The sequence below is a fragment of the Tamandua tetradactyla genome, chromosome 3 (assembly GCF_023851605.1).
Source record: "Tamandua tetradactyla isolate mTamTet1 chromosome 3, mTamTet1.pri, whole genome shotgun sequence".
In the NCBI taxonomy this organism is placed as follows: domain Eukaryota; kingdom Metazoa; phylum Chordata; class Mammalia; order Pilosa; family Myrmecophagidae; genus Tamandua; species Tamandua tetradactyla.
The window spans coordinates 154,106,059-154,126,282 of NC_135329.1; the positions used below are offsets into that span (position 1 = coordinate 154,106,059).

The following is a 20,224-nucleotide window of genomic DNA, read 5'->3' on the forward strand; positions in this document are numbered from 1 at the left end:
TGATTTTCTGCCACATATGACACAGGAACAACTTAATGTGACTACACTAAGAATTTTCTGACCTGCCAGTATTTCTAAATAATCCCAGTGTCTTTGGGGCATACTTTCCTCAAAAGCCAGATTTCCTTGAAAAGATTTTGGTTGAATTAATTAATTTGTCATATTGAGCAAATAAATTGATACAAGCTAGAGACCAATTATCATTTTGTCTAACAAATGTTTGTTGAATTCCTACTAGGTGCCAGGTAAAGGCCTGGGGCTGCAGGAAGGAGGAAATCACCCAAGGTGGCTACTTTCCTAGAGAATACATTCTGTTGGTGAGACCTCAAAGCAATAAATAACCAAATAATTAAATGAGAACATTCCAGAAATAATAAATAATATACAAATAGAGTGATTGGGTGGCTACTTTCCCAGATCTCTTTCAGGTCTATTTTCTAACAAAGATAGAAGAGTATAATTTTTATCAATTGGTAACAAAACTCTATCCTGCCTCCTTTCCTTTGTAGAAATTTTAGAGGGAGAAAGAAAGGAAAAAGGGCAAAGCTCCCTGCCTGGCGAGAATAAAGAAAAGGAACAAGCACGACCAGTGAGAATAAATACAATAGCCAGTGGCAGAAAAGCAGAGCAGAAAATGGCTGGGGGAAGATGTGCCTGCAGGAATGTTTGCATCTTGAGCTTCCATTGCTGTTAGAGACTCTAGGTCTATAGCACCAGAAAGGATCTTTGGCCACTTAAACCAACATTCCTCTTTTACAGATGGAGTGACCAATGCCTGGAGAGCGATGAGACTCAGTCAAGTGATGTATAGAGATTTAGAACTAGAAGTCAGATTTCCTGGTATATTTAATGACATCTCTACCAAGAATTTTCATCTGGGTTAGTCGTAGTTTGGCCACTAATAAGTGCGCTCTCCAAGCTAGAATCAAGAAGGGATAGTGCAGGGTTTAGGTGTCCATTAGGTTAGATAGCCACTAAATTTCCTGTGTGGTAAGCATAAGTGGGTCAGAAAACCTGGCAAATTATTGGTTGAGACTGGCTCATGAAGGCTCTTCTTATGGAGAAATAGAAGCTCTGTTTCTTTTCCCCATGAGTCAAGGCAGCCTGAAAATGCAAAAAGGGCTTTTGTTCAGTTTAAAGAGGGGTGCTTGAAAGGCCTGAAACAAGAGAGAATTTTCTATTTCAGATAAAGAAAAAAGTTGAACTAAGATGATTAGCTCCTTAGTTATTTGGAAGAAATTCCAGTGAAGATAAAAAAACACCACGGTCTGGTCTGTAGTTAAATCCCATGGTGTATAATTTTTGCTCTTATCTGGGAGACAACCAAAGCTGGGATGTAATTATGGAAATGCTGACTCAGCAGAACACTGTGGAGGTCAAATTAATTCTCAAAAAGCATACTTTTTTCAAAAAGCAGAACCTACTGAGAAACCTCCATTGATGATGAGAAAATAATAGAAATAACAGAAAAGTAAATGCAAGTCTGATAGTAAATAGAGAAAATGAATTATCTTTACTATGTCACTCTTTTTCTCTTTCCTCCCTAATCTGAGGGACCAATAGCATCAGGAGAGTTGTCCAAACAAATTTTCTGAGTAAAAGCAAGAAGCTGGATGAATATTACAAAAGTACTTTTTAAAGCAAAGCGCTTCTGATGTCATGAGGACAAAGCTGATCAATGAGAAAAATACTTAAAATCTATTTTGAAGTTGTTTACAGAAAAGTGTTAACTATAACAATGACTGAATTTACTGTAGACCCAACCAGGGACCCAGGAAAACTATAACTTCGCACGTGAAGGTAGATCTGAGAGTCAGCAGCTACTTTGAGATTCTTTTTAAGACAGAAGGGAATGGGAGAAATAAGTCGTTCAGCACTTGGAATTCGGAACTGCAGGTCACATTTCTCAGACCAACCTGCTTTTGGAGTTTGCCTACATTTCCCTTGGCTGGTGAGTCGTTGCCTTCATCAAAAGCCTACAAACCTCCCACTGTCATAGGAATGAGCGATAGTGAACCCTTTGCCAGATAGGAAGTACCATACACAGGGAAGGAGCATAGACAGAGCTATACATGAGCAATGATAAATGGGATTCTCCATTACTGCTCCCCAACCTCGGTCATGTTATCAGTTGTCTATTAGTTATCTATTACTGCATAACAAATTATCCCCAAATTTTGCAGCTTCAAACAATGAATATTACCTCGCCGTTTCTGTGGGTCTGAAATTCGAGAGTGGCTCAGCTGAGTGAGTTCTTGCTCAGGCTCCCTGAAGAGGATGCAGCAAGGCTAAGGTGAGAAGATTGGCTCCTCACGGGCTGTTGGCAGGAGGCCGCAGTTCCTGGTTGCATGGCCCTCTCCGTAGGGGGCCTTCTGCCGCATGGAGCTCACTTCCCCCCAGAACAAATGATCCAAGACAGCAAAATGGAAGCCTAAAGGCTTTTGCCCTAGCCTTGGAAGCCACACTCTGTCATTGCCATACCATCCTGTTAGTTAGGTGAGTTGGCAATGATCATCATGGGAGAGGCAAGTGCACAGGGTCACGAATACCAGAGGTCAGGAATCACTGCAACCATTTTTTTGGTTGGCTACTATTGTCCTTTACCTACCATCATCACAATTACTGCCTTTTCTACTTATACTATTATTTACTTAACATTTTTCCTTATGTAGATTTTTTTAACCCATCTTAAGCAATGACATCCATAAAATACTGGGTTTGATATAGTATTTCTATTTATTTGAATATAAGGATTTCCAAATAAAAATATGACAACTAAAGTACATTTTTCCCCCTCTCATCTCCTAAAATCAACACAAGCATCACCAATGTCACATGTACTAATTACCCTTTGGAAAGCACCATTAGCTACAAGCTGGAAGCTTCTGGTCTGGCTTGAAGGACATCATTATAGTCCAGTTCAAGGCAGGAGGCATTTGTTTCATGTTCACTCTAAATTCCCTAGAAGTCCAAGGTTAAAGTACTTGGGGTAGATCCCAATACGTGACCTGTAGGCCATTTGCTGTGGTGGTTATTACTGTCACTTGCCAGCTATCATTTGTAATTACTTTAAACAGAAACAGTTTAAAGAATTGAACCATAAGGGGAAAGCAGATTGTTCTAAGACATAAAACTAAACTCGCCTTATTATGTATTGTTACACTGCTGTCCACTCTCATTACCAAAGGTCATAAAGCAAGTTCAGCTGCTCCCTGGAATGCTACCAGCAATAGGGTTTCTGCTTTACTGTCCTTTTGAGCTGAATATAATAGTTATATTATTTTAGAATTCCTACAGCTGGGAAATTGTGGACTGGTCTTTGTGAACTCATTAGAATATTTGGTTTGGGTAACCTTGGTGTTACTTTAAGTATGGTTGGGGAAATCATGTAATAATCACTGGATTTTATTAGCAACCAGCCCATTTGAATCATAAAATTCAATGTTCCAAAACCTAGTGCCTGTCCCGTCCTATGCTGTGACTTTATCTCTTTTCTTGGCGGTATGTCCATGAGCCCACATTCTGGTTTCCCAAGGGGGCTGTATTTATGGGTGTCCATCATGGCAAAGGTGAAAACACAGATAATACAAGAGTCCGGCTGGCAGGAGGAATCTCTGTTCTGAGTACACAGATCTCCTCCCTGTTCTTCAGCCTTCAGACCCTGTAGTCATTTGCAGGATCACATTCAAATGTGATTTTAGCAGATAATTATCAGCTTTACTTTATAAATTTCATTTGAGAAGAAAATAATCTCTCTTACTTTAATTCTAAATTCACATCTGCATTAATTAATCTATTATATATAGTTAAGTAAGCTTTCTATACAGTTCTGTCTAGGAAAAGCAGGAGACATGGGGGTGAGGAGCTGCAAAGTAGGACATACATCTCCCAGACTGATACCCTTATTTTCCAGAGTACTTTCTCCTCTTCATCAGTTGGCTTTTATTAGGGAATATAACTTTGAGGAATAATTGTTTTGAAATTTAAAACAATGTATTCCTAATCTCAAACTGTGAACCATTGACCAGTTTCAAAGTACAAACTCTTACTAATCTATAATGGGATAAATACAAATTTGGAGAGTAAAAATTAGAAAATTTTATAGCAATTTGACGAAATAGTATCATGTCTATTGAATTTAATAATACAAGTTATGACTTATGCTCAATTACCTTCATTTTATTAATTTCACTTTTTTAGCAATTCATTTTCATAGTATTTATAATAGAATTGATCCATGATAGATTTTAAATAAAAGCAAAGCTACAACAACAAAAAACCTGGCTGTTCTCCATTGATAGTTTGGGAAGCATTGTTTTAAATAATTTTCTCCAGAGGAAGAGAACTGCATTGTATACATAGGAGTATTGGGAGAAAGGGGGAATGCAAACATACAGATATCATGGGTTATAAAATACCAGTACCAACAAAAGTTGATTAAGAAAGAACAACATAGTAAACAGCAGTGAGTATAAAGCATCTGAGATATGTCAATTTTTGTTCATTTTGATCAATGTCTTTCTAAATCATTTTGTGTCTCTTTAACAATCCTCTGTGCAGGCTCCTCTCTCTAGTAAGTAGGTTTACATCCTGGAACTTTAGAGAAAATAGCATTCTCTTCTACTGTCTTGTAGGTTGGGGGTGGGGGGTGGAGTTGCTTGTTTGCTTGAAGAAAGCAGTTATGCACCCATTTAATTAACATTAACAATAAGCAATTCCCAGTCATCTGCAAATTTTCTCCACATAAAAGGTCCATCAGTAACTCAATAAGTCAAGTCTTTGAAATATAACTGAGCTATGTCCATACTTAGCTTTGCCACCAAATTTAAGTGACTTTTTATGCAAAGTCTTTTTAACGTAGGTCGGGATGACATTTTGAGCAATATTGAAATTCTTATTGTCAGACCATCTTGATTTTCCAGATTACCAAGATATTGTGTTTCACAGGGGGTTAGAAAATGTTCTATATATTTTGCCAGTGTTTTAACATCTAATATTCACAAAACATGTCACAGATATTAGTTTGAAGAATCTTGGGTTCATTGTATCATAAGATGAGAAGGCAATGCCTGGATTTGACGCCAGGGTTTGCACTGAACCTAATGGGTGGGAATATTAAAAAAGAGTTCTTAATGCTTAAGGGATAGAGACCTCGACAATCAATCTAAGCCAAGGAGGAGAGTTTCTTGATCCATTTATCCTGTAACTTTAACTTGGCTATATTTCATTTCATTTTCCTTCATTTCCTCTGCTAAGCAAATCTAGCCCCGTGCTGCTCGGCTCCAGTGTAAACTGTGATTGGGAACCTCAACAAGTCCTGTGTTAGGGTTCTCTGGGGTCCACAATTCACATCTACTTCCTCCTCCTGCTTTTCAGACTCAGAGCATCTTCATTTATTTCAAAAATTGGCCAACATTTCTTTGAGATTTTTTTTTTATGAAGGAATTGGTATGTTTCATAAAGTTAGCTGTTAATGCTTCAATAAAGAGAAAATCAGTTTCCTACTAATAAAATTGCTTCCTGCAATATATTAGTATCCTAATCTGTTCCAAATGGTGTGTATTTTAAATTACCTCTCATACAGCTGTTGGGGGTGGGGGCTTAGAGAACATCTAAGTTACATGCACTAGAAGATCTGGAAGTTTTGTCAACTTTTAAAATGATTTCATTTAGTGAATGTAGATTTAAATCCAGAGATCCGGTTATTATGAAAAGGACAACTTTGGCTTCTTGACTTTGCACCTTTCCTTTGCCTCTTGACTTTGCTGACTTAGAAATCCTCGATGAACCTTTCCTGAATGTCTTTTCAGCCTGACTTTGTTCAAGACTCTGATCCCAAACCATGCTATATGCTTAACATGTTTTCTTCAGTCTTAACTTTAGCTGCAGCTACTCTAGAACACTCTCCATCTACATATCCCTGCCCCTAAGAATGTTTCTATGCTCCCCGATCCATCAGACCATCACTCAACAGTTTTCTTTCCCACTCTCTTTCATGCCACTCTCTCCCAATGGTAAATCCATCACTTACAATCCTAGATTTCTCTCTCTACCTACCACTGCTTTGGATGTTTTGATCATCCCTTGTCTTCCTCCCTGTCCTTGCCAAAGATCTGCCTCCTTAAACACAAGAGTGGCTAATTCCATTCCCACTGTCACCCAGTTCCCCTTTTTTATTTTAAATTTATGTCCTCGCCCAACCCCAGCTCTGGCTCCAAGTGGTGGGAAGGAAGAGCCAAACACCCTGAAATATGGTCAGCCATTCTGCAAGAAAATAGAGAACCTGAGACTCTGATTACTTCAATAGTGGCCAACCTTTCTCTGAATCCTTCCAACATTTCTTCTCCTGGTTTAAATTCTGAGTCCTGTTTTCCTCAATGTAGTTATTTTTATTTTTTGGCATGGGCAGGCACCGGGAATCGAACCCAGGTTGCAGGCAAGGCAGGCGAGAACTCTGTCTTGCCAGCTCACCCCTCAATGTAACTATTTTAATGTCATTACTTGACCTATATTTGACCACTTACTAGAACTTAAATAGCCCTGGCAACTCATGCCCCGGGGGAAAAAGGAACAGAGTTAGGCGTGTGGCTTGTTGACAAAGTACCTGATGGTATACTTCCATCATTCACACTTATCTACTCTTGATTGTAAAAAGAGGTAGCAAAGCAGAAATGGAAAATACCATTTTACATTGTGCTTGTTACTTCAACCCTTTGAGTCTGATGTCTGTACCCAGCCCTGAATTACACTCTGCCTGTTGGCATCCTACATGAGTATTTCACTTGACACCAGCAGCAGCTGCTCTCTATGGCAAAGCAGCTGTGAAAGTGGATCAGCCAAAATTTTTCACTTGAATCAGTTTAAACTGAGCGCACAAAGATGTGGCAGACATAACTAGACACATTTTCTAGCCATTTCTTTCAAATGTACCATCTTAGCCTTATGTTTGGGGCAGCATGTTTGGTCTGTGCCTCCTGAAGCAGGAGACATACCAAAAGCCTCTGTCATTGATAAAACCTTTTTCCACATTAACCCTTCAAATCTCTCTCTCTCTCTTTTTTTTTTTTTTTACATGGGCAGGCACCGGGAATCGAACCTGGGTCCTCGGGCATGGCAGGCAAGCACTCTTACCTGCTGAGCCATCGTGGCCCACCTTCTTTTTTTTTTTTTTTTTAGAAAAGATGGAACTGACTTCCCCAGGGTCTGGCTTCTTTCTGGATGGATTACAGTATAACGAGTTTTATCTTGTTGAGGTGAGAAAACTATCAGTTTCAGTTCATCTTTTCCCTATTCCTCCCATATTTACAACTGTGGACAAAACTGATTCTTTTCATTTACCCAAAGGTCTTTTTTTTTTTCTCTTTTTTTTATTATGATCATTGCCTCAGTCTCTGGTCATCTGTTTTTTGAATGATTTCCTATCCTTCCTCTTTTACTAACCCTGAGCATGTCCATCCAATTCCTCTTTCTTTTGTCCTCGCAGCTCCTCTCCCGCTTGCTTTTACCAGGCCAACCTTGGCTTTGCAGTTCCCCTCCCTTTTTCTATATATCTTGCCCCTTGTGCTCCAAGATGTACATAATCCTGTTTGAACTTTTTATCATCATACTACCATGCGCGAGGCTTATTTCTGATTGAATACCAACTCTGAAATGTTATACAAATCACTACTGTCAAAGTAAACGAACCTGGATTCTGTCCCCCATCGTGTATGTGGGGAAGCCACTTCAGCATGGTCCCAGAGCCCCGTGCTTACACAACAACATGGCCCCGTGCTTGCAGCATGTTTACACAACACCAGACCATGTTCTCAGGGCTCTATATGGAAGCACTGACAATGCTCACAACAGCCCTCGAAGGCATGGAACATTATTAAGTAACAGAGCTAAGAAACAGAGACACAGTGATAAGTGACTTACCAGATCACATAACTAATGAGTGAGGAATCAAGTTTGACCAGCCAATTGGCTCCAAAACCTGAACTCTTAACAACCATGCTCCAAAATAACATCTCACCTTCTAATACGTCTGCTTTCTGTCTCTTCTCTGGGTCCCTAAAGTTGTACCTACGTCTTCTGGGCTCCTCATTCAGCCACATTCTGACAAGCCAGGGGAAAGATAAAGATTCTTTTTTTGAGTCCGTAAAATCTCATGATTTCCTTTTTACTCACCACTCTTTCATTTCTTTCTGTGACTCGAACTCAATCCCTTTATCGCCATGGCCTGCGTCCGGGGCGTTGCCGACAACTCACTGCACTGCACTGACAGAGGTCGGTAACCCTCTTTCCGGCATGAGGCACAGCTTTGGAGGGAGGCTGGCTCCTGGGAGGACGCCCACAGCCCTCCTCAGAGCTCCTAACTTGAGAGTCTAGAGGGAAATCCTTTCTTTTCCCCTTCGAGTCACCTGGTGACCATTACGGAATTTCAGTTGTGTTGAAGCGAGGACGATGCGTGATCCTTTACCTTTTCAGTCAGGGTTGAAAAGCAAGCACATGCGTGGCAGGCTCGTAATCAAAACAGCTAGTATGATGGCAAAAGAAGGGGCGTGAGAGATGCATGAATTCAAGCACGCTAAATGATTGAATAAAATGTTTGTCAAAAAGTAAACATTTGATCATCCAATTGTAATTGGGTTCTGCAAAAGTGTAATGGAATGAATTTGAAAGCCTCTTCCTGGCCTGGTGTCAAGCTGCACAACTCCTCCCCATAAAATGGCAGGACCCCTCTTTGCTATTTTTCCTTTGCTTTTAATAATGGGTAGCATGGTGCTGGGACACAGATGGCGATTAAGGAGCTAGCCTAGATTTTTCATTTTCCCTGCTTCCCGACTTATCTCTCAGCTCAGTAAACCTTCTTTCTCTGATTACCCTGTCTGATTTCATCTCTCTTCTTCACAAACCTGCTTTGGGCCCACTGATCAGCATTCTATTCTACAACCGTTCTTAAATCCATTTTTCCCACCTAGGGACTGTGTTCTCTTTCCTTTCTTCAGAAGTCTGTCTCCCTTCCTAGATCTTCTCATGGTTAGATCTTCCTTACCAATACAGTCCTTCCTGGCCCTTCCACTCTGAACTATCAAGTCACTTAATTTTAATTTTTTGCATTGCACTTATTATTATGATAATAATAACAAAGAGTCTTTGCTTCTAAATTTTAGATATGGTCACAAAATATGAGGTAAAAAAAAATACCTCTTAAGTGACATGCTAGACTACCTGTGCCCAATCTAAGGCATCCAGAGAAAGATACCTTGACTTAAGAAGGCCGATGAAGTTCAGGGTTTCTCTCTCTTGGCTGGAAAGGCACATGGCAAACACAGCGTCATCTGCTGGCTTTCTCTCCAGCTCCCCGGGAGGCGTTTTCCTTCTTCATCTCCAAAAGTCACTGGCTGATGGACTCTGCTTTGTGGTGCTGCAGCATTCTCTGCTCTCTCTGAATCTCCAAATCTCCTACTTTCTCCAAAATGTTTCCTTTTTATAGGATTCCAGAAAATTAATCAAGACCCACCCAAATGGGTGGAGGCATGCCTCCACCTAATCCATTTTAACAACCACTCTTGATTAAATCACATCTCCAAGGAGATCATTTGATTACAGTTTCAAACATACTATGCTGAATAGGGATTAGAAAAAATGGCTCCCCTTACAAAATGCGATTAAGATTAAAACATGGCTTTTCTAGGTTACATATATCATTTCAAACCAGCACATTGGCTAATTGTAAACCTAATCTATGAAAATGGTTGGAAAGGTCATGAGGGGTATTGCAGATTAGAAATTTTTTTTTTGCGAAGGAATTGATGGTTCTGAATGCTTCCACCAAAATGCTGTAAAATATTAATCTGTGGAACACTGAATAAAATAGAAATAGTCCAATTATATTCAAAAATGTTCCAGATCATTAAAAGGTCAAAATACAAAGACATTACTTTTCATAAAGTAAATAAGAGTGATGCATGAGAATCGGTGTAAATTATAATTGAAAACTATTGAGACTTTTGAAAATTTTTAGGAACAGTATAGACTGGTTTAGAGAAAAATTAGCAATTAGCACATAATAGACCCTCAATAAAAGTTTCATGAGTGACTGAATGGTTGCCTCATTCAGTTGATTGATAACATGAATCTCATGAAGCCAATTTCATCTTCTTTCAGCTGATCTTAACTGTTTCCTTGGCTCCAAAATATACTGGAGCTTCATTTCCAACCAGAAACACACTGCATCCTATTTCCATCACTCAAGTTACTCATTGGTCTCTCTCTCTCTCTCTCTCTCTCTCTCTCTCACACACACACACACACACACACACACACAAACCTGAGCAGAGTATTCCCACTTCAGTATAATCAATCACGACCTTTCCACAAATACTAGTGTTGTATTCATATACCAAAATTACAATGCTTGTTATACAGATACACATTTACACACATATATAATGTGCATAAGTATATATATATGTGTGTGTATGTATGTCTATAATTTGAAACGTATGAATCAATCTTATCATTATTTGTACAACAAATTGTTATAATTTCAGTGAGAGGGATGTACTATGTATCAGGATGTTAGCCTGACACATAGTATTGAATTTTGAATATATGTTCCAAAGAGATCCTGCTGAACTGCTAAATATATTTAAAGCTAATAAAAATTAAAGATTTTTTAAAAAATTATGTTGAAGCTCATTATACAACCACTTTTATTCCACTTTCTGTCAAAGCTTATGTGTTTCCAGGGGAGAACTGTAATTTGTTCATTTTCTATTTTTAAATCATTCATTGTTCTAGTTAAATATTATGAGTGTATGCCAATTCATGAAAGTCATGTAGAGATGGTAGGTGCAATTGCGTTGTACTCAATATCATTTCATGGTTAAATAAAATATTTAACAACTGTCAAATACTGGATTGCATGTAGAAAAATGAATCCTGTATAACTTGTAAATTAAAACTGCAATCCAAACTTTCTTTCTGTACTTTCTAATTAGAAAATCAAATGAGGATCTTTTCTGGGTAGGCTGCCTAGTTTAAGAACCCTACCTGTTTTCTCTTTCTAAAAATACATTTTTGAAGCTTATCATTTAAGTAAAGGTTTTAAATGTGTGCTGGTTTGAAACTGTTGTGTACCCCAGAAAAGCCATGTTCTTTAATCCTGATTTAATATTGCAAGGTGGGATCTTTTTTGATTGGATTGTTTCCATGGAGATGTAACACACCCAATAGTGGGTGTGACCTTTTGACTACATGGAGATGTGACTCCACCCTTTGAAGGTGTGTCTTGATTAACAGACTGCAGTCATTTAAAAGAGGAAACATTTTCAAGAGAGCTCAGAGCTGACACAGACAGAGACATTTGGAGATGTAGAAATAAAATGTCCCCAGGGAAGCTGTATGAGACCAGAAGCCAAATATTTTAGTTTGCTAGCTGCTGGAACACAACACACCAGAATGGATTGGCTTTCAATAAAACTATACATTTATTTGGTAAACATATAGTTCTTCAGAGGAAAAGCAGCTAACTTTTCAGCTGAGGTTCTTTCTTATGTGGGAAGGCACAGGGTGATCTCTGCTGGCCTTCTCTCCAGGCCTCTGGGTTCCAGCAGTTTTCCCAGGGGTGATTTCTTTCTGCATCTACAAAGGCCTGGGCTAAGCTGTGAGTGCCTAGATGAGGTATGCTGAGCTGCTTGGGCTGTGCCACATTGAGCTCTCTCATTTAAGCACCAATTAAATCAAACATCATTCATTGCAGCAGGCATGCCTCCTAGCCGACTGCAGTTGTAATCAGCAACAGATTCACATGCCATTGGCTCATGTCCACAGCAATAGAACTAGGCACCTTCACCTAGCCAAGTTGACACTTGAACCTACCTACCACAGCAAAAGACCAACAGATGCCAGCCACACACCTTCCAAGGTGACCGAGGTGTTCCGCACCCATCAGCCTTTCTTGAGTCAAGTTATCTTTCCCTGAATGCCTTAGTTTGAATATTTTTATGATCTTAGAACTGTGAATTTTCAACTTAATAAATTCCCTTTTTAAAAGCCATTCCATTTCTAGTATATTGCATTCCAGCAGCATTTAAAAAAATGAATAGAAAATGATTCAAAGAAATGGAATTGAGTTGTAAATTAAAGAGCAGCCCTTTTACATCTAAATGTTACTAAGTATATTTGTTGATATACTTCAATCTGATAATTGGCTTTTGAGACATTAATTATAAATAATATGAATTGAAAAAAGTTGGGCTCAGGCTATACAAAGATGAAATCACTGAGGAATGGCAACTACCCCCATAGATCATTCATCAGAGACTTAATTCTCAAATCCAATGTCCTTTACGTTTTCTCCACATCTGCCATCCACCATCATGGCTTCATCCTGGAACTTGTTAGTATTCAGAACAGCTATACAGAAATATTAAGCTCAGTCATACCACTCTCTGATCATCATCTCCCCCACCACATCTGTCTTCAGCCTTTAAAGAGTATTTAGTCCCTTGACTCCTTTCTTCTCTCCCTATCACTACTTCCCTAAACAAATTAAAAGCCATGGTCCATCATTCCAAATACTTTCTGATTCTTCAACCCTCTTACCCTATTTTCCTTCTGTCTAACTGCCTTGAAATAAATGTAGCCTTGGATCAATTTAACTCTTGTTCTTTTCTGAACTAATACCCAAGATACTCAGTGCCTCTGGAAAAATTCCATACACAGTTGCAGATTGGTACCAGCCTAACTGCATGACTATCAAACTCGATTGGGTTCTCAAAGAGTTCTCATAAACCTATCTTTTTAAAATATTTCCAATGCTCTCTATTTTTAAATCTCCAACACCATCACTCGCTATCCTTTATCAGCTGATATTGCGTTTTAGCTTCACAAGGAAAAGAGAAGCCTTCAAAATAGAACACCATCAATCTCTCTTTGCAGATTAGAGACTTCTCTGCATGCCAATCACACTTTCCTTCCACCCTCCTGTGACTATGTAACAGGGGTCTCAGAAGACTAGCCCCTATTTGGGGGCTTCTCAGGGAAACTCACTCCATTTTATAGCCCTCATTTCTAATGTATCCTAAATCTCTTTTTCTCTACAGGCATATTCTCACAAATAAAGAAATAATCAAGTCGTTCAACTTAAAGAGAAAAAATACTTTATATATTTATAAAACCTCTCAGTATGTTTCTCTGAAAACCCTACATCTTCACTCTACCCATTAAGAGCTAACCTTTTTAAAAGAATAATCTACATGCCATCTCCTTTTCCTTAGCTCCTATTTACTCCTTGAGTCATCTGTAATCTGACTTCTGCCCCCACCACATTACTGAAATGGCTCTTATCAATGGCAATAGTCATGAATGCCTAGCAAGAAAGAAATGGGACAATTTGAGGAAAACATAGTAAAGAGTATTTATAAAGGCCATATATAGACTATAGGCAACTGTCAAGGGATAGTTCAGTACTCCAGAGGTGATAACATCAGGAATGTATTTCCAACATTGGTCCAAAAGGGATTTGTAGAGAGCTGACCGACTGGGACCAAGGTTAAGGAAAGCAATCAGCCTGTGGCAAATTTACAGAGAAGGTCCTGAAGGAAAAAATATCCTCTCTTACTCTCCTCCCTCCCTCTCATTTCCTGCCAGTGCTCCCTATAAGCCTAACTTAAAGAGAAGATTTACAATGGAGTTCAATGAGGCTGGCATACTAGTCAAACTCTGGTGTCATGGATCAAGATGAAGAGGAAATCTGGGGGGCAAACAGAAGGTATCCAGCACAACCTTACTGCAAGAGCTATTGTACATCTCTAATTATTTATTTTACTTGAGCTCTTGGTTGAAATTTACATTGGCCACACTTGGAGCTCCTTGTGTAACTCTTACAATAACACTGCAGTCAGCTTATCTTCTACCTTCTTTGCAGATCTACCTCCTATGTCTTAAATGTTGGTGTTTTTCTGGGATGTCGTTCTTCAAAGCATGTTCTCCTCTCACTGTCCCTCAATGTTCTCATCTTTCCTATTGTTTCAGTCACCATCTACAGTTCCATGATTCCCAAGACTATATATTTTTTGAGTACAGATCTTTCTCCTGAGCTTCAGACCCACTTCTTAGTCTGTGGATGACCCATCTTCACTTAGAAGTCTCATACATACCTCAGGATCAAAACACTGAAAATGGAAGCCATCATAGCTGACCTCAAATCCATTCCATTTGTGTCCTATTTTAGTAAGTGATAACATCATTCTTGAAGTTCCCCAAAACAGAAATTTAGGATTCATCCTTGATTTACCAGATATATTATTAACTAGAATCCCTACCATTTTTATCTCAAGTAACTCCCCATTACATTGATTCACATTCATCCTCACTGCTGCTTCTCTAGTCAAGGCCACCATAAACTCATATCTGGGTTCCTGAAGCAACCTCCCACCCAGTCCTTTCTTCCTGACCCATTCCGCACTCTGAAGCTACAGTGTACTTTCTATGACAAGTCTGTTCATTTCATATTCCTTCTTTTATAACTTGCAATATCTCCATGTTCTTCTTAGAATATCTTGGCTTGCAGGATTTATCCTCTCCTTTCTCATGCACGACTATAGTTCATTCCAATAAAGCAAAACTGTCAGTCACTTAAATGAGCTGTGCTCACTCTCACCCCGTAGCCTGCACAGATCCTTTTCCTTCTACTTGGTACTCTTCTTTCCCAATCTTTACCTGGATAATTCCTGCTTTGCCTGCAGCCCTCAGTGTGAATATCACTACCTCTGACAAGCCTTCCCTAAATATCCAAGCCTAGATATTATGTGCCTTTCCTGTACTATGTATTCTGTACTTCACAACATGAAACTGTTTGTATTGTTAGTGTCCTCCTCTAGAATCTAAGTGATGTGTGCTCAAGGACCATGTCTTTCATTTTCATCACTGTATCCCCAGAATCTAATGTATTTGTCAGCATGTGAGAAGCACCCTTTTTTTACATGAATAAATGAAACTGCATTTGAGCATATGAAGGCATGTTACAGCATAGGAATAAAAGATATAATTGGAGAGGTTCAAAGAGACTAGGTTATGAATGGCATTATTCTGTCTGAAATTTAATATTTAATCTGAGGGCAGTGGTATGCTGCAGAATGTTCTTAAAAGAAGAGTGATAGGGAGAAACTATGATTTAGGAAAAGTAATTTGGCAGGTGTGTATGGGGTAAACCAGAAGAAGAAAGAGCCTGGAAGTAGGGAAAACAATTTTGAAGACTGAATAAAGTCAGATAACAAGTTGTACTTTAAAAGACTGTAGAGGAAGATAGCTACACTAGCTGTTTGGAAAATATAAAGAGCAGGGTGTGGACATTAAAGGGCAGGTAGAAGGAGAAGTTAAAAAAAAAAACAAATGACTATGATTCTGACCCTTAGTAACTAAGGAAAACAGTGCTGTCATTTACCAGAAAAGGGAAGTTGGAAAGGGGAATTGAATTGAGGGAGAAATATAAAGTTAATTAGAGACTGAGATGAGGTCATAATTTCAAAGGGGAAATGTTTACTAAGGAATGGGAATACAGGACTAGACTGAAATATCTGTGGGCTTCTAGGGGAAATACCTTTACCTGCCCCCAAAACAGGTGTTCTGGCACCAAGAAAAACAACTAAGTTGTTCTTGTTAGTTGTGGCCTAAATTTGCAGACATAGAAAAGACTATTAATGATGGTAGACAGAGGACAGAGAGACATAAACTTTGCCATATATGTGTGACCCCTTTCTGATGAGAGGCATAGTTGAAGAACAGTGAAGAAAATTCCACCTCCTTGCTTTGCCTATTGTATTTCACTTAAATGAAACATAGGCTTTCAATGACAGCAACAGTTCTCCATATATTTCCTTTAACTGATGTTTATTGGTAATAGGGATGCTTAATATGTACAGAGAAATTTTCTCTGATATTTAAATGTTGGAGTGGTGTGTGCATGCATGTGGCACATATGACAGCATTTTGTACATTCTCTCCATGGCTCTCTCTACATGACGGGAATTTGGCCATTACCTGATAAAGGAATGCCCCACTATACTGAAGGATATTTGGGGCATTTTTAAAGCAAAGTATAATTTATGATGAATATTCAGAAAACAAGTTATTCTTTTTCCTTACATTCATTCAAAGCTGTTCTGTGGGGTTAGTTCTCCCCATCCTACCCCCCAACCCCTTAAATGAAATCTAGGGAGGTCCATGACTTTTCACTTCTCTTGGTTTGCAGGCATATAGAGTGGCCCTTTCTCCTGTGGGCATTTTCTTGGATTCTTCAGAGACCCCTTAGCACTAGGGATAGCTCACCTGCCATTCTCAGCATCTCTAACTGGTCACCTGTAATTTTTCCCTCAGCCCCTGGTTATCTGGCAAATCATCTCCAGACTCTTTCTGCTGAGGCCTTCTTGGCACTCCAACATCCTTCTTGTGCAGCACCCAAAGAGACCCAGATGATTCTCTTACATGCCTCCCCACACATCCCCCCCCCCCCCCCCATGGAACCCTGTCTTTAGGACATGTGGTTACTTCCCAAGAGCAGTTCTTTCTCGGCTGCCATGGACTACTTGGCCACGACTCTGCCGTCTACCATGCCCACAAAGTTCAGGAGATGCGTATAAAACCCTCTGTGTGGCCTCCTAGATGCTCCTCACACTGACTGGGGGTAACGAGAACAGACCTTTCAACAGGCCGCACATGCCAGGAAGACTCACGACCAGCATTATGACAGCTCTCTAAAGAATATTCCCCTTCTCCTCCCTTGAGTTTTCCAAACTTCTTTATAAGCTGGAGATGGATGGTTAGCTAAGGGTAGCAAAAGCTCCTTCCTTACCAGTGCAGCTGTTTAGCACCTCACTTTGGAGGAAGGAGTCTGCTTGTCACCTCTAATTCAGGTCTCGGCTGAACCCTAAACGGGAAGAGCTCTATTTAACATCCTGTTGCTACAGCAATACAGATACATGTTAGGCACCTACCAAAATCATGAAATTAATATTGGAATGTAAGACCAGTCTGGCTAAGTGAAGCCTAGAAAAGGCTAAATAGAAAATCTGACCAGTGCATGGGACAAAGTAAAGCTCATCCAGTCCAGTCTGTAGTGCTTGTTCCCACAGAAGCTATACTTTCAAACACATGTTGGACTTCAAACAGGGAAATAAAGTTCTCTTTATATCTATGAATTAGAATTACAAGTGAAAGAAATATAAGTCATATGATTTCATTTTGGAATATTTGCATGTGTGTTTTGTATGAAAAACTAGAGAACAATGAGGGGTGTTTATTTTCCATAAACACTTTATGCCATGAAATTACCCAAATATTGAAAAAATAGAATAAGACTACACATTTCTCTTTTAGCTCTCTTTTAGTTTCTTGACATGCAGCAGGATCTACATGATCTGAGAAGAGATGTGACCTTGTAAAAACTTAGAAGCTTTTAAAACCTTAAAACAAATGACCTTGGAGATACTCATTGCTTTTTGGGAAATCCCTAAGTCTTATGACAGAGACGTGTATATGGAATTGATGATTCTTGCAGAACCACATAAAAGAACATTTCAGCTGCAGATACAGAATCTGAATGATGGGTTTCTTTTGAGGTTCAGGCTTCCACTAAATAATTATCTGATCTGAGAAAATTTTTTGGATCGTTGCCCTTTTCTTGAGGAGAGCCATTTCCAATTTTGGTGCTGATATGTAGACTACTGTTGGAAACAGTTGTTTCAGGGCAGCCACTGGGCCTGTCCTTTCTGACTTGAATATTTGTCTAAATAGATTCCAGACCCTGTAGTTCTTTAGCATTTGTAAAAGAAAACCATTTTATTTCTCAAAAATGATTACAGATATCCTTATAATATTATTTGTACAAATATGAATTTTTAAATATTTACTGTTTTTCTGGTATATTCCTCAGCTTGAGCAAATTCTGATGCAAGATAAAAAATAATTCATTTCAGTATATAGTAATAATTACAAATTTTCTGATTAAGAACGAAATAGTCAGTAGAGCTTCTTGGATTTCTTGAACAGGAGCTCTTCCTGGAAGAATGTTAATGAGGCTAAAGAAATCCTAGTAAGTGTTGTCACCAGACAAAGGCCATGGATTCTTTTGCCTGACATGCTAAATAACAAATTCCAGAGACATTGGGCTTTCAAAGAGAGAAAGAGTTTATTACTAGGTGCCTAGTAGGAGAGCAAATGGCCTATTGGCCCAAAATCTGTCTCCCCGAACAGCAGTAATTCTGATAGTTTTATTAGAGAAAAAGTTGGGCAGGGTTTAGGATAATAAGTATTGCGGCCCCAGATGATATAATTAGATGTGATATGATTATTGCACATGCGCAGACTAATTACATGCTAAGTTACAGAACCTATATAAGAAACTGGAGGAGAGGTGTAGGGGGCTTATAGGTTAAGGTCTGAGCAACTGCACATGTCAAGTGGGTCCACTTTAGTTAGATCAAGTCTCGGTTATCAAGATAACTTTGGACTTGGGGTGGGTTAGTTCTAGGCTGACCTAAATTAACCCTTCGTTAATAAAGATTGGGGCTGTCTTAAGTGATTACAAGACTTTAAAGTTGAAAAACTGGATAAATGATTACAAATGAAGGTTAGTCATAAGGTTTCTACCATCACGGGGCACAGGATAAGGGCTGTACAGTCATTATCAGAGATCGATGCAGTTGGATTGCAACGTAGAGATTTGGGTTATTTCCCTCTGTCTACTCCAGTATTCCAGAAAGCAAAAAGGAATGTCTGTATAATGATTCAGTAATAAAAATCATTCCCTCAAATCCTGATTTCTTGGTTGCAATGTGATAAATTACCTTTACAGATTTTTTTAGTGTATCAATCTTTTCTTCTTCAGAGTAATATATTGTATAATTATGATTTGTCATGTGTTTAGATCACTTTACAAAATATTTATTTTAAATGTTGAATAATTTTTAAAAAACAATTCGGTTAAAATTTCAAACATCTACATGGTTTAGCAATGTGCTCATAGCAACTGCATTTCACTCAACAAGTTTATCAACCGAGTGATGAACAAGATTTGGTGGAAAGTCTTTGAATACAAAAATCTATGAATTCCATAACAGCTGTTCACATTAGAGCATTTGTGTTCATATTTTTATGGATTCTTAAATTTGTGGCAGTAGTGGTGGTGGTTTCACAAATGTAAAAATCAAGCATTTTTTTTTCCTTTGGGAGAAATGCAAGTATTCTAAAATTAGATTGTGTTAATAGTTGTACTACTATGTAAGTTAACTAAAAATTATTGAATTGAACCCTTAAAATGGGTAAATTTTATGGTATGCAAATTAAACCTCATTAAAGCTACTTTTGTGAAAAAAAAAAAAAGATACTACTCTCCTATTAGTAAATATTGAGTCTGCAGAACTCCTTGAGAGAGTTAAGGTGTAGTTAATGACAACTGGGGATGGTTTTACATTGCTTTAGTAATAATCCAAGTCAAACAAGTCTGCATTGGGTATGTTGTAATTTTGCCTTGCCTCAAGATAAATGTAGATAAATCAGGGACTTACTGGATGAAAGGAAATTCCAGAGACAGTGGCCCTCCACAGCATAAATAAGTATTTCTTCCACTGTAGATCTAGAGCCTGGGATGAATATTTTAAGGATCCTTCAAGTCTATTTTTACAAGAATTTGTAGAGAGGAAACATCCCTAAAATGGCTGTTTATGTCAAATATATCAATCTATATTATACTCAATATCAAATAGTTTATAAATTCCACCAAGAGAATACAAGAGAACTTTACTCAAATGATAGTATTTAAGAATAATTTCTGCTACCTAATGGAAATAAAAAATCTATTATTAGTCTGAATGCAGAAGTTTTTATTATCTTGGCACAGAAAAAGCATACTGATCCTTTTTAATTACCCAGCCAATTTTTTAAAAATAATCCCTGAAATGACAAACCCTATGAATAAGTAAGCTGAAGCAGAAATCATCTTGTATAGGGATTTAAGTTTTCTTTTTATTTAAACATTTTTTTAATTAAATTCATTATTAAATGCCTCTTCCTATTCTCACAGTAGGAGAGTAAAATGGGACTTTAAAAAATAGAAATGGAATACTGACTTACCTCAGTGGCTTTTGTGGTGCTCTGGTTTATAAACCTCCAGAAGTTTAGTGCTATGTGAAGGACTATATGCATGAGAGTCATAATTCAGATTTTCCTAGTTAAG

General features: G+C 38.4%; 2 long non-coding RNA genes across 2 annotated transcripts in view; one reads left to right on the forward strand and one right to left on the reverse strand.

Moving 5' to 3' along the window:
* The window catches only part of LOC143676425 (uncharacterized), a 63,906-nt gene that overhangs the window by 30,140 nt on the left and 13,542 nt on the right, over positions 1-20,224 (reverse strand). The gene's annotated exons all lie outside the window — the stretch shown is intronic.
* LOC143676424 (uncharacterized) overlaps positions 1-20,224 on the forward strand; it is a 30,222-nt gene that overhangs the window by 8,270 nt on the left and 1,728 nt on the right. The window contains exons 2-3 of the long non-coding RNA XR_013172073.1: positions 239-317; positions 2,184-2,293. This is a non-coding gene — a long non-coding RNA (uncharacterized LOC143676424). The remainder of the gene's footprint in view (positions 1-238; positions 318-2,183; positions 2,294-20,224) is intronic.